This window comes from Apostichopus japonicus, chromosome 22 (genome assembly GCF_037975245.1).
Source record: "Apostichopus japonicus isolate 1M-3 chromosome 22, ASM3797524v1, whole genome shotgun sequence".
Taxonomy (NCBI): Eukaryota; Metazoa; Echinodermata; class Holothuroidea; order Aspidochirotida; family Stichopodidae; genus Apostichopus; species Apostichopus japonicus.
Genome location: NC_092582.1, coordinates 24,043,433 through 24,063,109, shown reverse-complemented (window position 1 = coordinate 24,063,109; position 19,677 = coordinate 24,043,433). Strand labels below are relative to the sequence as shown.

General features: G+C 38.5%; 1 protein-coding gene across 12 annotated transcripts in view; it reads left to right on the top strand.

The window, feature by feature from the left end:
- The window catches only part of LOC139963637 (uncharacterized), a 664,171-nt gene that overhangs the window by 412,048 nt on the left and 232,446 nt on the right, over positions 1-19,677 (top strand). The window lies entirely within an intron of this gene.

Below are 19,677 nucleotides of genomic sequence, written 5' to 3'. Positions count from 1 at the left end.
TGATTATAGATTTCCGTCGCAAGCCAATAACCCACGCTCCCATCTATGTTGAAGTAGAACAAGTAGGTAAACATGAGTACTTAGGAATCATGCTGAGTAACAAACCTGACTGGTCTAGTAATACCACAATTGTCCACAAGAAAGCAAATCAAAGGCTGTACCGTATTTCTTGAGAAAACTAAATAACCTCAGAGTGGATAAAACAATCATGACCTAGTTCTATAAATCCCTCATTCAAAGTGTTTAGATGTATAACATAATTTGTTACTTTGCCAATGGTACAAGAATCGATGTGAAGATGCTTGAGCAATCTAGAAGAGTTGCTCAGTGGGTAATCAGTGGTCACTTACCTTTGTTAGAGTGCTTGTATAATGAGAGGGTCTGCAATAAAGTGAAACAAATCATGCAAGACCCAAACACCCTTTGTTTGAGCACTACATTTACAACCGCTCTGGACTGCGTTTATGCCCACCACGTACACTTAGGACCCGCTACAGATACTCATTTATGCCTAATTCTATCCATATATTTAATTCACAAGTGAGAAGATAAGTTTCTTATTTAAAGGACTTGCTGTATATATGTTTGTATTACTGTATGTGTATCGCAGTCTATTGATACTTATACTATTGCCTTTTTTTCTGTTGACGACCTGTGTAAGCCGAATTTCCGATTGTGGACAATAAATTCCAATTCAATTCAATTCAAATTCAAGTGAGGGCGCTAGTGAGCGCAGTGACAGGCTCAAAATAAGTTGGCTACGCAGCTAGCCTCTGAAACTGCAAATATCCATTGACTATTTGAAACTTTAAGTTTCAACGTCCAGTCATGTAGGTATCGTTCACTTGGCTAGTAAAGTCAATATTGTAGCGCGCACGCGCACTTCAATAATGAGAAGGCGGGTTACAGAATATAAACTAACGGCTTTCTCGTGGAATTTCCTGCAAAATGTTCTGTTGGACGTACAATTGAACAGCACATCATTACAGCGGAGACATGGGATACCATTACAAATTTATGGCGCTATTACGAAATATTTGTCGGAAAATATCAGAGTGAGTAAAATCGTTATAGCAGTAGAGATCAAAACGTACTTGTTTGAACTAGTTTATAATGTACAAACCATGTATTCAGAGTGGAAAATAACATTAAGATTTGATGGAAGTTTTGAAGAGTAATAGTGAAACCATCATGAATATTTTAATAGTTTTGGAGCTTGTCACAATTTGAGCCTCAGGTTAACAAAGGATAGTAAAGGATATTTCAGATTCTTTCCAACAACTAGTTTGCACGTTGCAGAAAATGTGTCAAGTTTTGTACAATTATCGGTTGTTTGCTTTGTTTAGTCAGTTTGTATTGTCTTCTGGAAATTCTCAATTTTACAATGTAGATTTAACCGTAACACAGCAACGACTAGTTTAAATATGTCATGCAGACATTGCGGATGGGCATATTAAAATCTGGAAGGCAAAGTTATAAAAAAGTAGCACCATATGCACTAGTTAACAACTTGGACTAATGTTAACTAATTACCGTGGTGTTTCTTTCAAACAACCGTACTGTTCCAGCCTGAGGGTCTGTGTTATTCCGCCATCGGTACTTTCCGCCAAATTGTACACTTGTGCAATTAGTTCGATTCTCACATGTTTGATTTTGAATGGCAGAAGAAAAAAGAAAGAGAAATCATAGTTGAGCGCCTGGGGAACTGCCCCCCGAGGCCCTGCCCATGCCCTCTTTTCGTCCCGTAGGACCTGGCGAGGAGTTAGTTCCATTGAAACCTTCTAAATAGGTTACACATCGGGTGTTCCAAACGAGTTGAAAACAGCCCTAAGCAGTCTGTCCGTTTAGTCTGGTTCCGGACAACCAGACACGAAGACAATCAAGCCATGCTGACAATCAGACACGCAGACAATCACACACGTAGACACACAGACAATCAGACATGCATACAACCAGATATGCAGACAATTTGACTCGCAGACAACCAGACACGCAGACAATCAGACAAACAGACAACCAGACACACAGACAAACAGACAAACAGACACGCAAACAACCAGACACTGACAACCAGACACACAGACAATCCAACACGCAGATAATCAGACACGCAGACAATCAGACACGCAGAAAATCAGACACGCAGACAATCAAACAATCACACAACAAGAGAATCAGACAAGTAGAAAAACAGACAAGCAGACAACCAGCCACGCATACAGCCAGACAATCAGACAATGAGAAACGCAGACAGTCAGACAATCATATATGCAAACAATCAGACACGCAGAAAACCAGACAATCAGACACGCAGACACACAGACAATCGGACAACCAGACAATCAGACACGCAGAAAACCAGACAATCAGACACGCAGACACACAGACAATCGGACAACCAGACAATCAGACACGCAGAAAACCAGAAACGTAGACAGCCAGACAATCAGACAACCAGACACGCAGACACCCAGACAATCACACACGCAGACAATGAGGCACGCACACAATCAGAAACGCACACAATCAAACAACCAGACACGCAGACAACCAGACAGGCATACAATCATATATGCAGACAATCAGACACGCAAACAACCAGACACGCTGACAATCAGACAATCAGACACGCAGACAACAAAAAACGCTGAAAAATAGACACGCAAACACACAGACACGCAGACAATCAGACACGCAGACAAACAGACACACAGACAATCAAACAATCAGACAACCAGACAACCAGACACCCATACAATCAGACACGCAGTCAAGCTGACAACCAGACATGCAGACAAGCAGACACGCAGACCATCCGACACGCAGACAATCAGACACGAACACAATCAGACACGCAGACAACGAGACACGCAGACAACCAGCCAATCATATATGTAGGCAATCAGACAGCCAGAAAATCAGACAACCAGACAACCAGACACGCATACAATCCGACACACACTCAATCAGAAACGCACACAGTCAGACAATGAGAGACGCAGACAATCAGACAGGCATACAATCATATATGCAGACAATCAGACACGCGGACAACCAGACACGCAGACACACAGACAATCGGACAACCAGACAATCAGGCACGCAGAAAACCAGACACGCAGAAAACCAGACAATCAGACAACCAGACACGCAGACACCCAGACAATCAGACAACCAGACACGCAGACACGCAGACAATGAGGCACGCACACAATCAGAAACACACACAATCAAACAACCAGACACGCAGACAACCAGACAGGCATACAATCATATATGCAGACAATCAGACAATCAGACAACGAGACACGCAGACACCCAGACAATCAGACAACCAGACACGCAGACAATCACACACGCAGACAATCAGACACACACGCAATCAGAAACGCACACAGTCAGACGATGAGAGACGCAGACAATCAGACAGGCATACAATCATATATGCAGACAATCAGACACGCGGACAACCAGACACGCTGACAATCAGACAACCAGGCACGCAGACAACAACAACAAAAAACCTGAAAAACAGACACGCAAACAACCAGACACGCAGACAATCAGACAACCAAACACGCAGACAACAAAAAACGCTGAAAAAACAGACACGCAAACAACCAGACAATCAGACACGAAGACAATTAGTCACACAGACAATCAAACAATCAGACACGCAGCAACCAGACATCCATACAATCGGACACGCAGTCAAGCTGACAAGCAGACATGCAGAATATCAGACACGAACACAATCAGACACGCAGACAACCAGACACGCAGACAATCATATATGTAGGCAATCAGACAGCCAGAAAATCAGACAACCAGACAACCAGACAACCAGACACGCAAACAATCAGACATGCAGACAATCAGACACACACGCAATCAGACACGCACACAGTCAGACAATGAGAGACGCAGACAATCAGACAGGCATACAATCATATATGCAGACAATCAGACACGCGGACAACCAGACACGCTGACAATCAGATAACCAAACACGCAGACAACAAAAAACGCTGAAAAACAGACACGCAAACAATCAGACACGCAGACAATCAGACACGCAGACAATCAAACAATCAGACACGCAGACAACCAGACATCCATACAATCAGACACGCAGTCAAGCTGACAAGCAGACATGCAGACAATCAGACACGAACACAATCAGACACGCAGACAACGAGACACGCAGACAACCAGACAATCATATATGTAGGCAATCAGACAGCCAAAAAATCAGACAACCAGACAACCAGACAACCTGACAACCAGACACGCATACAATCCGACACGCAAACAACCAGACACGCAGACAACAAAAAACGCTGAAAAACAGACACACAAACAACCAGACACACAGACAATCAGACACGCAAACAATCAGACACACAGACAATCAAACAATCAGACACGCAGTCAAGCTGACAAGCAGACATGCAGACAAGCAGACAAGCAGACACGCAGACACGCAGACCATCCGACACGTAGACAATCAGACACGAACACACAGACACGCAGACAACGAGACACGCAGACAATCAGACAATCATGTATGTAGGCAATCAGACAGCCAGAAAATCAGACAACCAGACAAACAGACACGCATACAATCCGACACGCAGACAATCAGACACGCAGACACGCAGACAATCAAACACACACGCAATCAGACACGCACACAGTCAGACAATGAGAGACGCAGACAATCATACACGCATACAATCATATATGCAGACAATCAGACACGCGGACAACCAGACACGCTGACAATCAGACAACCAGACACGCAGACAACAACAACAAAAAACCTGAAAAACAGACACGCAAACAACCAGACACGCAGACAATCAGACAACCAAACACGCAGATAACAAAAAACGCTGAAAAACAGACACGCAAACAACCAGACAATCAGATACGAAGACAATCAGTCACACAGACAATCAAACAATCAGACACGCAGACAACCAGACATCCATACAATCAGACACGCAGTCAAGCTGACACGAACACAATCAGACAATCATATATGTAGGCAATCAGACAGCCAGAAAATCAGACAACCAGACAACCAGACAACCAGACACGCATACAATCCGACACGCAGACAATCAGACACGCAGACAATCAGACACACACGCAATCAGACACGCACACAGTCAGACAATTAGAGACGCTGACAACCAGACATCCATACAATCAGACACGCAGACAACCAGACACGCAGACAATCAGACAATCATATATGTAGGCAATCAGACAGCCAGAAAATCAGACAACCAGACAACCAGACACGCATACAATCCGACACGCAGACAATCAGACACGCAGACAATCAGACACACACGCAATCAGACACGCACACAGTCAGACAATGAGAGACGCTGACAATCAGACAGGCATACAATCATATATGCAAACAATCAGACACGCGGACAACCAGACACGCTGACAATCAGACAACCAAACACGCAGACAACAAAAAACGCTGAAAAACAGACACGCAAACAATCAGACACGCAGACAATCAGACACGCAGACAATCAAACAATCAGACACGCAGACAACCAGACATCCATACAATCAGACACGCAGTCAAGCTGACAAGCAGACATGCAGACAATCAGACACGAACACAATCAGACACGCAGACAACGAGACACGCAGACAACCAGACAATCATATATGTAGGCAATCAGACAGCCAAAAAATCAGACAACCAGACAACCAGACAACCTGACAACCAGACACGCATACAATCCGACACGCAAACAACCAGACACGCAGACAACAAAAAACGCTGAAAAACAGACACACAAACAACCAGACACACAGACAATCAGACACGCAAACAATCAGACACATAGACAATCAAACAATCAGACACGCAGTCAAGCTGACAAGCAGACAAGCAGACACGCAGACACGCAGACCATCCGACACGTAGACAATCAGACACGAACACACAGACACGCAGACAACGAGACACGCAGACAATCAGACAATCATGTATGTAGGCAATCAGACAGCCAGAAAATCAGACAACCAGACAAACAGACACGCATACAATCCGACACGCAGACAATCAGACACGCAGACACGCAGACAATCAAACACACACGCAATCAGACACGCACACAGTCAGACAATGAGAGACGCAGACAATCATACACGCATACAATCATATATGCAGACAATCAGACACGCGGACAACCAGACACGCTGACAATCAGACAACCAGACACGCAGACAACAACAACAAAAAACCTGAAAAACAGACACGCAAACAACCAGACACGCAGACAATCAGACAACCAAACACGCAGATAACAAAAAACGCTGAAAAACAGACACGCAAACAACCAGACAATCAGATACGAAGACAATCAGTCACACAGACAATCAAACAATCAGACACGCAGACAACCAGACATCCATACAATCAGACACGCAGTCAAGCTGACACGAACACAATCAGACAATCATATATGTAGGCAATCAGACAGCCAGAAAATCAGACAACCAGACACGCATACAATCCGACACGCAGACAATCAGACACGCAGACAATCAGACACACACGCAATCAGACACGCACACAGTCAGACAATTAGAGACGCTGACAACCAGACATCCATACAATCAGACACGCAGACAACCAGACACGCAGACAATCAGACAATCATATATGTAGGCAATCAGACAGCCAGAAAATCAGACAACCAGACAACCAGACACGAATACAATCAGACACGCAGACAATCAGACACGCAGACAATCAGACACACACGCAATCAGACACGCACACAGTCAGACAATGAGAGACGCTGACAATCAGACAGGCAGACAATCATATATGCAGACAATCAGACACGCGGACAACCAGACAAACAGACAATCAGACACACACGCAATCAGACACGCACACAGTCAGACAATGAGAGACGCTGACAATCAGACAGGCATACAATCATATATGCAGACAATCAGACACGCGGACAACCAGACAAACAGACAATCAGACACACACGCAATCAGACACGCACACAGTCAGACAATGAGAGACGCAGTCAAAAAGACTGGCAGACAATCAGAAACGCAGACAATCAGACAATCAGACACATTCGCAATCAGACACGCACACAGTCAGACATTGAGAGACGCAGACAACCAGACAGGCATACAATCACACATGCATACAATCAGACACGCAGACAAACAGACAATCAGACACGAAGACCATCCGACATGCAGACAATAAGAAACACACACAATCACACGCGCAGATATACAGACACGCAGACAAACAGACAATCACACAACCGGACACGCAGACAACGAGACACGCAGACAAACAGACACGCAGACAACCAGACACGCACACAACCAGACAACCAGACAAACAGACACGCAAAAACAGACACTGACAACCAGACACGCAGACAATCAGACACGCAGATAATTAGACAAACAGACAATCAGACACACAGACCATCAGACACGCACACAATCAGACACGCAGATAACCAGATACGCAGATAATCAGACACGCACACAATCAGACAAGCAGACACGCAGACAACAAAACACGCAAACAACAAGACACGCAGACAACCGACTCGAAGAAAAGCAGGCTACAGAAACCGGACAATCAGATAACTAGACTAGCAGACATCCAGACACGCAAACAAACAGACACACAGACAACAAGACAATCAAACACGCTGACAATCAGAGAATCAGACAAGCACATAATGAGACAATCAGACAAGCGGATAAGCAGACAATCAAAAATCAGACACGCAGACAACAAACACGCAGATAACCAGATACGCATATAATCAGACACCCACACAATCATCCAAGCAGACACGCAGACAACAAAACACGCAAACAACAAGACACGTAGACAATCAGACACGCAGACAAACAAACACGCAAACAACCAGACAGTCAATCACGCTGATGATCAGAGAATCAGACAAGCAGACGAGACAATCAGATTAGCTGGTAAGCAGACAATCAAAAATCAGACATGCAGACAATCAAACACGCAGATAACCAGATACGCAGATAATCAGACACGCACGCAATCTGACAAGCAGAAGCGCAGACAACAAAACACGCAAACAACAAGACATGTAGACAATCAGACACACGTACATTCAGACACGTAGACCATCAGACAAGCAGACACACAGACAATAAGACACGCCGACAATCAGACGCGGCGACAATCAGAAATGCAAACATTCACACACGTAGACAGCAAGAAACGCAATCAATAAAACGCGCAGACAATAAGACACACAGACAACAAAACATGCAGACAATCAAACAATCACACAACCAGAGAATCAGACAACCAGACAAGCACACAAACAGACACGCAGACAAACAGACAAGCAGACAAACAGACAATCATACAACCAGACACGCAGGCAATCAGACATGCAGACAACCGACCCGCAGAAAAGCAGGCTACAGAAACCAGACAATCAGATAACTAGACTAGCAGACAACCAGATCCGCAAACAACCAGACAACCACACAACCAGACAATCAAATACGCTGACAATCAGAGAATAAGACAATCAGACAAGCCGATAAGCAGACAATCAAAAATCAGACACGCACACAATCAAACACGCAGATTATCAGACACGCAGAAAATCAGATTCGCACACAATCAGACAAGCAGACACGCAGACAATCAAACATGCAGACAATAAAAAATCAGACAAGCAGACAATCAGACAATCAGACACGCAGACACGCAGACTACAAAACACGCAGACAACAAGACAATCAGACACACAAACAATAAGACACCCAGACACACAACCAGACACACAGACAACCTGAAACGCAGACAACCAGACACGCAGACAAACAGACAATCAGATTCGCAGACAATCAGAAAATAAAACACGAAGACAACCAGACACGCAGACATTCAGACACGTAGACAATCAGACAAGCACAAAATAAGACACGCCGAAAATCAGACACGGCGACAATCAGAAATGCAGACATTCAGACATGTAGACATTCAGACACGTAGACAACAAGACACGCAAACAATCCGACACGCAGACAAGGGTACACACAGACAACCAATCACTCAGACAACCAGAAACGCAGACAATCAGACAGGCAGACAATCACACAATGAGACACGCAAGCTGACAAGCAGACAATTAAACCCGCAGACACGCATACACGCAGACAATCAGACACACAGACAACCAGACACGCAGACAACTAGACACGAATATTGTCAGACACGCAAACAACCAGACACACAGACAACCAGACACGAAGACAACCAGACACGCAGACAACCAGACACGCAGATAATCAAACAGACACGCAGACAACCAGACACAATGACAACCAGACACGCAGACAAACAGACAACCAGATATCTATGGCTTTGAATACTTACGAATAGAATATGAATACCTGTGGCTTAGAATAATTGTGAAAAGGAGTAATCTATGAATACCTGTGGCTTAGAATACTTACGAATCGAATTAAACTATGAATATTTGTGGCTTAGAATACTAACAAACAGGGTTTATCTATGCATATTGTGGCTTAGGTTACTTATGATTAGGATTAATCTAAGAATATCTGTTGCTGAAAATACTTACGAAAAGGATTAAGCTATGGATATCTGTGGCTTAGAATACTTAAGAATAAGATTAAACTATGAACATTTGTGGCTTAGATTACTTACAAATAGTATTAAACTATGAATATCTGTGGCTTTGAATATTTATGAATACGATAATTCTATGAATATCTGTGGCATAGAATACCTATGAATAGACTTAAGCTATGAATATCTGTTGCTTAGAATACTTAAAAATAAGATTAAACTATGAATATCTGTGTCTTAGAACACTTAAGAATAGGATTAAACTATGAATATTTGTGGCCCAGAATACCTACGAATAGGATTAATCAATGGATGTGTGTTGCTTCGAGTGCTTAAGAATAAGATTAACTATGAATATCTGTGGCTTAGATTACTGACAAATAGTATTGAACTATGATACCTGTGACTCAGACTACTAACGAGTAGAATTAATCTATGGATATATGTGGCTTAGAATACTAACAAATGGGATTAATCTACGTATATTTATGGCTTTGAATATTTATGACAAATAGTATTGAACTATGTATATCTGTGGCTCAGACTACTAACGAGTAGAATTAATCTATGGATATATATGGCTTAGAATACTAACAAATGTGATTAATCTATGTAAATATTTGGCTTCAGATATTTATGAATAGGATAATTCTAAGAATATCTGTGTCTTAGAATACCTATGGTTAGACTTAAGCTATTAATATCTGTTGCTTAGAATTCTTATGAATAGGATTAAACTATGAATATTTGTGGCTTAGAATACTTAAGAATAAGATTTAACTATGAATATTTGTGGCTTAGATTACTTACAAATAGTAATAAACTATGAACATCTGTGGCTTAGAATACTAACGAATAGGATTAATCTATGTATATCTTTGGCTTTGAATATTTATGAATATGATAATTCAATGAATATCTCTGGCTTAGAATACCTATGAATAGACTTAAGTTTGAATATATGTTGCTTAGAATACTTAAGAATAAGATTAAACTATGAATATTTGTGGCTCAGAATATTTACGATTAGGATTAATCTATGAATATGTGTAGCTTCGAGTGCTTAAGAATAAGATTAACTTTGAATATCTGTGGCTTAGAAAACTTAAGAATAGGATTAAACTATGTATATCACTGTCTATGAATACTTAATAATAGGATTATTCTATGAATATCTGTGGCTTAGAATCCTTATGAATAGGATAAAACTATAAATATTTGTGGCTTACAATACTTACGAATAGGGTTAATCTTTGAATATTTGTGGCTTAGATTGGATTAAACTATGAATATCTGTGGCTTAGAATACTAACGAATAGAATAAATTTATGAATATCTGTGGCTTAGAATACTTACGAATGGGATTAATCTATGTATATCTTTGACTTTGAATATTTATGAATAGGATAATTCTTAGAACATCTGTGGCTTAGAATATTTCTGAAAAGGAGTAATCTATGAATATATGTGGCTTAGAATACTTAAGAATTACTTAGAATAATCATCGAAAACTTACTTGAGAACAGATTAAACTATGGATATTTGTGGCGTAGATTACTTACAAATAGTATTGAACTATGAATATATGTGGCTTAGAATACTAACTAATAGGATTAATCTATGGATATCTGTGGCTTAGAATACTTACGAATGGGATTAATCTATGTATATCTTTGACTTTGAATATTTATGAATAGGATAATTCTATGAATATCTATGGCTTTGAATACTTACGAATAGAATTAAACTATGAATATTTGTGGCTTTGAATACTAACACATAGGGATTATCTATGCATATTGTGGCTTAGGTTACTTACGATTAGGATTAATCTATGAATATATGTTGCTGAAAATACTTACGAAAAGGATTAAGCTATGGATATCTGTGGCTTAGGATTAAACTAGGAATATCTGTGTCTTAGAATACTAAAGAATAGGATTAATCTATGAATATCTGTGGCTTAGAATACTAAAGAATAGGATTAATCTATGAATATCTGTGGCTTAGAATACTTACGAATCGAATTCAACTATGAATATTTGTGGCTTAGAATACTAACAAATAGGGTCTATCTTTGCATACTTGTGGCTTAGGCTTCTTACGATTTGGATTAATCTATAAATGTCTGTGGCTGAAAATAATTACGAAAAGGATTATGCTATGGATATCTGTGGCTTAGGATTAACCTAGGAATATCTGTGTCTTAGAATACTTACGAATAGTTTTAAACTATGAATATCTGTGGCTTAGAATACTAACGAATAGGATAAATCTATACATATCTCTGGGTTTGAATTCTTACAAATATGATTATTCTATGAATATCTGTGGCTTAGAATTCTTATGAATAAGATTAAACTATAAATATTTGTGGCTTAGAATAATTACGAATAGGGTTATCTATGAATATATGTGGCTTAGTATACTAACGAATATGATAAATCTATGTTATTCTGTGGCTTTAAATACTTACAAATCGAATTAAGCTATGGATATATGTGGCTTAGAATACTTAAATAGTACTAATCTATGAATATCTATACCCTTGCATACTTAAGAATTAGATTAAACTGTGAATATTTGTTGCTTAGAATACTTACGAATAGGATTTGTCAATAAATATTTGTGACTTAGATTATTTACGAATAGAAATAACTCATGAATATCTGTGGCTTAGAATACTGACGATTAGGATCAAGCTATGGATTTATGTGGCTTTGAATACTTATGAATAGGATTAAACTATCAATATTTGTGGTTTAGAATACTGAAGAATAAGATGAACTATCTGAGAATACTGAAGAATAAGATGAACTATTAATATTTGTGGCTAATTATACTAACGAATAGGAATAATCTATGAATTTCTGTCGCTTAGGATACTAACAAATATGATTATGCTATGGATATATGTGGCTTAGAATACTTACGAATAAGATTAAACTATGAATATCTGTGGCTTAGAACTCTGATGAATAAGATTAAACTATGAATATCTGTGGCTAAGAATTCACATGAATAGGACTAAACTATGAATATCCGTGGTTTAGAATACTTAAGAATAAGATTAAACTACGAATAGGATTAAGCAATAAGCTATGTATATTTGTGTCTTAGAATACTAACAAATAGGATAAGTCTATAAATACATCTGGCTTAGAATACTTACTAATAGGATTATTCTATGAATAAATGTGGCTTAGGATTCCTAAGAATAGGATTAAACTATAAATATCTGTGGCTTAGAATACTAACGAATAGAATTAATCTATGAATATCTGTGGCTTAGAATACTTAAGAATAAGATTAATCTATGAATATCTGTCGCTTAGAATACTAACGAATAGGATTAAACTATGAATATTTGTGGCTTAGATTACTTACGAATAGAATTAAACTATGAATATCTGTTGCTTAGAATACTTAAGAATAAGATTAATCTATGAATATATGTGGCTTAAAATACTTAGAAATACCCTAACATTATAGATATATCTAATAAAATAAGTGGTCTGCAACAGCAATATAATAGATGTATCTATGAATATATGTGGCCTACAATACTAACATATAATAGATGTAGATCCCTATCTATGAATATATTTAACATAAAAGCTGTATCTATAAATGTCTGTGGCCTACAACACTAACATAACAGCTGTATCTATGAATATATGTGGCCTGCAACACTAACATAATATATGTATATATAAATATCTGTGGCCTCCAACACTAACATAACATATGTATCTATGAATATATGTGGCCTACAACACCAACATAACAGCTGTATCTATGAATATATGTTGCATGCAACCCTAACATTATAGTTATATCTATTGAAATAAGTGGCCTATAGCACTAATATAATAGATGTATCTCTGAATATTTGTAGCCTACAATACTAACATATAATAAATGTAGATCACTATCTATGAAAATGTTTAACACACCAGCTGTATCTATGAATGTCTGTGGACTACAACACCAACATAACAGCTGTATCTATGAATATATGTGGCCTGCAAAACTAACATAACGTCTATAAAAATCTTTGGCCTTCAATACTAACATAATATATGTATCTATGAATAAATGTGGCCTACAAGACCAAATAATAGCTGTATCTATGAATATATGTGGCATGCAACCCTAACATTATAGATATATCCATTAACATAAGTTGCCGACAACAACAATAAATTAGATGTATCTATGATATATGTGGCGTACAATACTAACATATAATAGACGTAGATCCCTATCTATGAATATATTTAACATAACAGCTGTATCTATGAATATATGTGGCCTGCAACACTAACATAATATATGTATCTATGAATATATGTGGCCTGCAACACTAAAATAACATATGTATCTATGAATATATGTGGCCTACAACACTTAAAAAAAACAGCTGTATCTATGAATATATGTTGCATGCAACCCTAACATTACAGATATATCTATTGAAATAAGTGGCCTATGGCACTAATATAATAGATGTATCTATGAATATATGTGGCCTACAATACTAACATATAATAGATGTAGATCCCTATCTATGAATATGTTTATCACACCAGCTGTATCTATGAATGTCTGTGGACTACAACACTAACATAACAGCTGTATCTATGAATATATGTGGCCTGCAACACTAACATAATAGATCTATCTATGGATATATGTGGCCTCCAACATTAACAAACAGCTGTATCTATGAATATATGTGGCCTACAACACTAACAAAACAGCTGTATCTATGAATATATGTGGCCTACAACACTAACAAACAGCTGTATCTATGAATATATGTGGCCTACAACACTAACAAACAGATGTATCTATATATGTGAATGAATATATGTGGCCTGTGGCCTGTTTCTATATATGTGAATGAATATATGTTGCCTACAACACTAACAAACAGATGTATCTATGAATATATGTGGCCTGCAACACTAACAAAACAGCTGTATCTATGAATATATGTAGCCTGAATATGAATATATGTACAGACGTATCTATATATGTGAATGAATATATGTGGCCTGTGGCCTGTATCTATATATGTGAATGAATATATGTGGCCTGCAATACTAACAAAACAGCTGTATCTACGAATATATGTATCCTACAACACTGACAAAACAGCTGTATCTATGAATATATGTGGCCTACAACACTAACAAACAGATGTATCTATGAATTTATGTGGCCTGCAACACTAACAAAACAGCTGTATCTATGAATATATGTAGCCTACAACACTGACAAAACAGTTGTATCAATCAATATATACACTACAACAATAGATCATTAATAAGCCTAATTTGTTTATTTACATAAATACAAACAACTTGTGACAAGCCTAAAACAATGTTGTGATAATTGGATAGCATACTGTATACTGACATCACCGAAAAGTGCACATAGCAAATTGACCTTGAAACGGTTCTATTTTCAGGATCGGTTGTAGCTGGTGTAACCGGTTCCAGAATGCCTCGGTATGGTCTTTCTTTGGCGATACCGTCAAAACCTCATCGAGAATGGAATCGACATCGGCAGGTATGGAACTGCCGTTCGGTATAGTGCGTTTGTACATATAAATACACTGGTTGTATTATCCCTTTTCGTGGTCTTCCGTTCGCAATTATTTTGCACAAGTGCATAAGTCATATCCCAGTCATACTTTTTCGGGAATGGAAGGTAAGGTGTGGTGGAATGCTAAGGTAATATTTGTGGTTGGAAAAGTAAAACCAAACGAGCTTTGGTCTAGATTATTTCTTTGAGATTTTGTTCTTCTAACGAGGCACGGTGTGGATAATTGGGTGAAACGCTTGTACTCCAGCGACATACTTTCATGAAAGCAAAATTATATACTGTTTTGCTGAAAACTAGGTCTTTTAATGAATGATATATCAAAACAATATTTTACTGAACTATAAATGCAAGTGTAATGTCATGGTAGCACCTTCAGCTTCATAATAATGTTTACCCAAAAAAATCGTTACAAACGTGCGCTTGCTGTAAAAACAAAATTGAAAATTGTTGTACAGCAAAATCCTACATTTGTACTTTTCGCCATCATCGATTAAGGTACAAGTGAGCCTCGAGGCAAAAGAAAAATGGATGCTTTCGGGGTTTTCAATTTTGAAGAACGTGAAGAGAACGTATAGAGGCATACTCTAAATATTGTTCTATCTTTAAGGAGAATGAAATGTCATATTTCTTTTAATCGCTGGTTTGAGTTGATCCACTCATCCGCGAGATAAGTTATGGGAATTTGTTATTAGAATGGAATAACGAATTTAAGCACTTTTTATAGTGATTAATTTTGTTTAGTTTCCCATTGCAATTAGATACTTAAAAACTGTTTAAATAAGTACGAGTTTTAAGTACACATTTTTTTTTATCTATAGAATAAATTGACTATGCGTAGTTAGTTTGGAATTACAAATAATTATTAATAATTGTTTGGATTCATTGTAATTCATTGTAATTCATTACGCTTTGTTTCGTGTCTGTTGAATAAATGGTTTAAATGGGTCTCAAATTGGGTCTCAATGTACTTCAATAAAATTGTTTGAGTGCGACTTGTTCTGTGTTAGTAAGACGATCAGGAACATTTAGTATAGAAAAAGTGTACTCACGGTTTTTCTTCTTCATCTGTTCCCTTCCTTCCCCTTGGTCCCCTTACTGTCCCTAGATACTTACCACGGACCAGCGAAGTAAACGATCAGTCGATCATCACGATGGACAGATAGATTCCGACACAACTTAAGATTGGAAATAAAGGTATCCCTTGAAAGTATCCAGGGCAAGGGAATTCAAAATGGCGCCATTTGATTGTTTGTGTTCCGTACAGCGTATAGGCAGAGAGCCTCCTGATCCGGGCAGAGGGTTGCCACAAGCAGTTCATTGATCTACACAGGTTTCGTTATTAGTTGAATCACTCTGAGAACGCAAGAAAATCACGTATTAAGTTCCAAACATCCTTAATTTTGTTCCGAAAATCATAAATTTGGTTCCGAAAATCCTGAATTTTGTTCCGATATCCTGTATTTAGTTCCGAAATTCCTGAATTTAGTTCCGAAATTCTTGAATTTAGTTCCGAAATTCCTGAATTTAGTTCCAAAATTGTATTTATTGTTACAAAAATTTTGTATTTAGTTTCGAAATTCCTGAATTAAGTTCCGAAAATCCTGAATTTAGTTCCGAAAATCCTGTTTTTAATTTCTTTACGGATCCAATTAGCCTCCGAGAACGTAAGCAAGTCCTGCATTTACCTCCGAATTACGGTAATGTGGGCATCGAAAATTGAGACTATAATATATTGCTACGGTATGTCGAATTTTTAGAATAATATTGTTACAAGAGTTGGAATGAGTCGCATTGACTTATACCAGACTAAATTCTCCAGCCACTTGCTCATGTGGAATAAACGCGAGTTATTCCGGTTGCATTATCTGCCAATCAATATATATAATATTGCTCTACTGGAGGCTGCGATAAGGAACATTTGTCCATAAATATTGTTGGTACTGTGGAGAAGATAATCCATTCCGAAGTGTGCAAATGAAGTTACTATTTAAGAAAGGTCACCCAAAATAGACCCTGTGTAACAAACAACTGGTTCCACTCTAAACCCCAGTCCAATTGAAGGTATAGTGGTTAAGTTAACGTATGCTTATGAAGGCTATATACTGAAAGCCCACGTACAGTGTACACAGACAGGCTTGTACGAGTAGGTCTATACAGTACATCGATAGATATGATAAACCAGTCTTTATCTTTTCCGTATGGGAGTATAGATGTTAATTTAAATAACAAAAGGGCAGTTGAATTCCTGCATATTTTGATGAATAGCTGATGAACGATAGGCCGATAACGACATTCGTGATTATCTGGATTAAGGTATACTTACCCTGCCTGATCTAGCCTTGATGCGATTAATGCGACCACTGAAAAACAGAAACACAAAGAGTAAAGCCTCTTACAACAGTTTTATGAAAGCATCATGCAAAAAGAACGAATACCCAAGTTTCGCCGCCAAGGAAAAGAGGACAAAAAAACAAAAATGATTTAGCTTTATATTGGCTATGTTGTTTTTACACTAATTAATTGTGAGCGGTAAACAAACTAACTTTCCCGTACCATTATGAATATCCCGGCACCCTTTATTCATCTCCTATCGTAACGATCAAGTAATTTCTTCTGAATTTCTTGCTCAAATTTGAAAAGGTTAGTCTTATATTACATACCTTTGATCAGAATTCTTTAGTTGGATTTGCCTCTGACGTCGAGGTATCGAAAGATATGACTGTAAGACCGACAATGCCTGTATGGTGACGTCACACATTTTTCATGTGAGATATTTTGACTTCGAATTTATTAGGAACCAATCAAATATATTTATTAAATCTATTGAGATCGGTCAATACTTAATGAAAGTTAAATTGAAACTTACGGATGCGGTTAAAATAGACTACATTAATTCCCGTACATAACCTTTTTTGTTTTCTCTTTTCAGGGAATAGGATTTCAGAGACATTTTGGTGGCTACTAGGTCATGTTTGGGAAGCAGACAACAAAATGCAACTAAATGATGAATAAGCCTACAAGGAACACAACAAATTATTTTCGTTTACCTCTGATCTCTATCCTCTGGAGACGAAGATTTTTCGGATTTCGTCACGATGACGTCATTAGCACAAACGGGTGTACCGTATGGACTATCAACACATATAAAGTAACGCTTTAGTCATTAACGTATTTATGTGAACCGTGTATAGTCTCATAATTCATGCCAGGCACTATATATCTAGCTTAGGTTTTTATATGTGAATTTTTTCATTTAAATGGAGAACTGTTGAGATTTAGTTAGGGAAACCCTGCTATAGACACTTGTTTTTATATTTCTTATAAGCATCCCACATTGCAGGTTACACCTTGGTTATCAAGCACTCATTGTACAGGGCATGTGATCAATGATGTTTAAGTAACCTAAACGGACAGAGGGGAACTTAGACTGGATGAACTTCTTCGACACAACGCGACATCAAGTTTGTCATGTAATGTCTGTGCAAAGCATATATATTTACAATTAATTCGTACAAAACATCCAATAGCGTGTGGCAACGACATCGCAGCAGTTCATGTGTACTAACTCCACAAACCAGTGACTTTGATCAACAGTTGGATATAGGAAGGTACACATATAGACTGACAGAGTGCGTGGTCGGACTACGGTATAACACATCCATGATTCGAAGCACTGTGGTAATTAGGGGAACAATTCCTGTTGAGAGTTAAATCGGTGACTAATTACTCTAATGAACAATACCTTGAACGATTCCGTTTCTCTGCGATTCCGCGTTGTTTCAGTTTGTTAGAAGAGTAACGAATTGTATGATAAGAATGCGGAAAGGGGGGAAAGAGAATGATTAGGCGTAATGCCCTTAGTTATGCTATCGTTAGGCTAGAATAGGCCCAGAAAAGGAAGATGGTCCTATCCGACTGGAAACCGGCTCGTCGTGGCTGCGTGGCGTAGAATATGCTACAGGTTTAAGGTGCCGAAAGCGCCAATATCCTCATGTCGAGAAAGACCATAGTTTTGTTCGTTGGGCCAAAAGGGCCTCTTCTTTCAAGGCCCCAGTGCCGACGGTTGGCTTACCGGTAACAATGTATGCCCGATCTTACCCGCATTAAGTGCCATATACCATAAACCTATTTATTACTACGTTTACAGTGTGCATTTCATTTTTTAACGAGGTTGATATGAAGTGGGACCGAGGTAGAGTTAATCTTTATATACGGGTACATCTAAACGCAAACGCTTCTGTGCTCTGGTTGTGCAGTCTTGTGGATCACTGTGGATGAAAAGAGTCATGCACAGTCAAGCACATTTCCATCCGAATGGTTTTGTATATTTTATGATTTAAGGTATGAATAAACTGTTTTCCTTTTGAAAAAAAAAGAAGATTTTT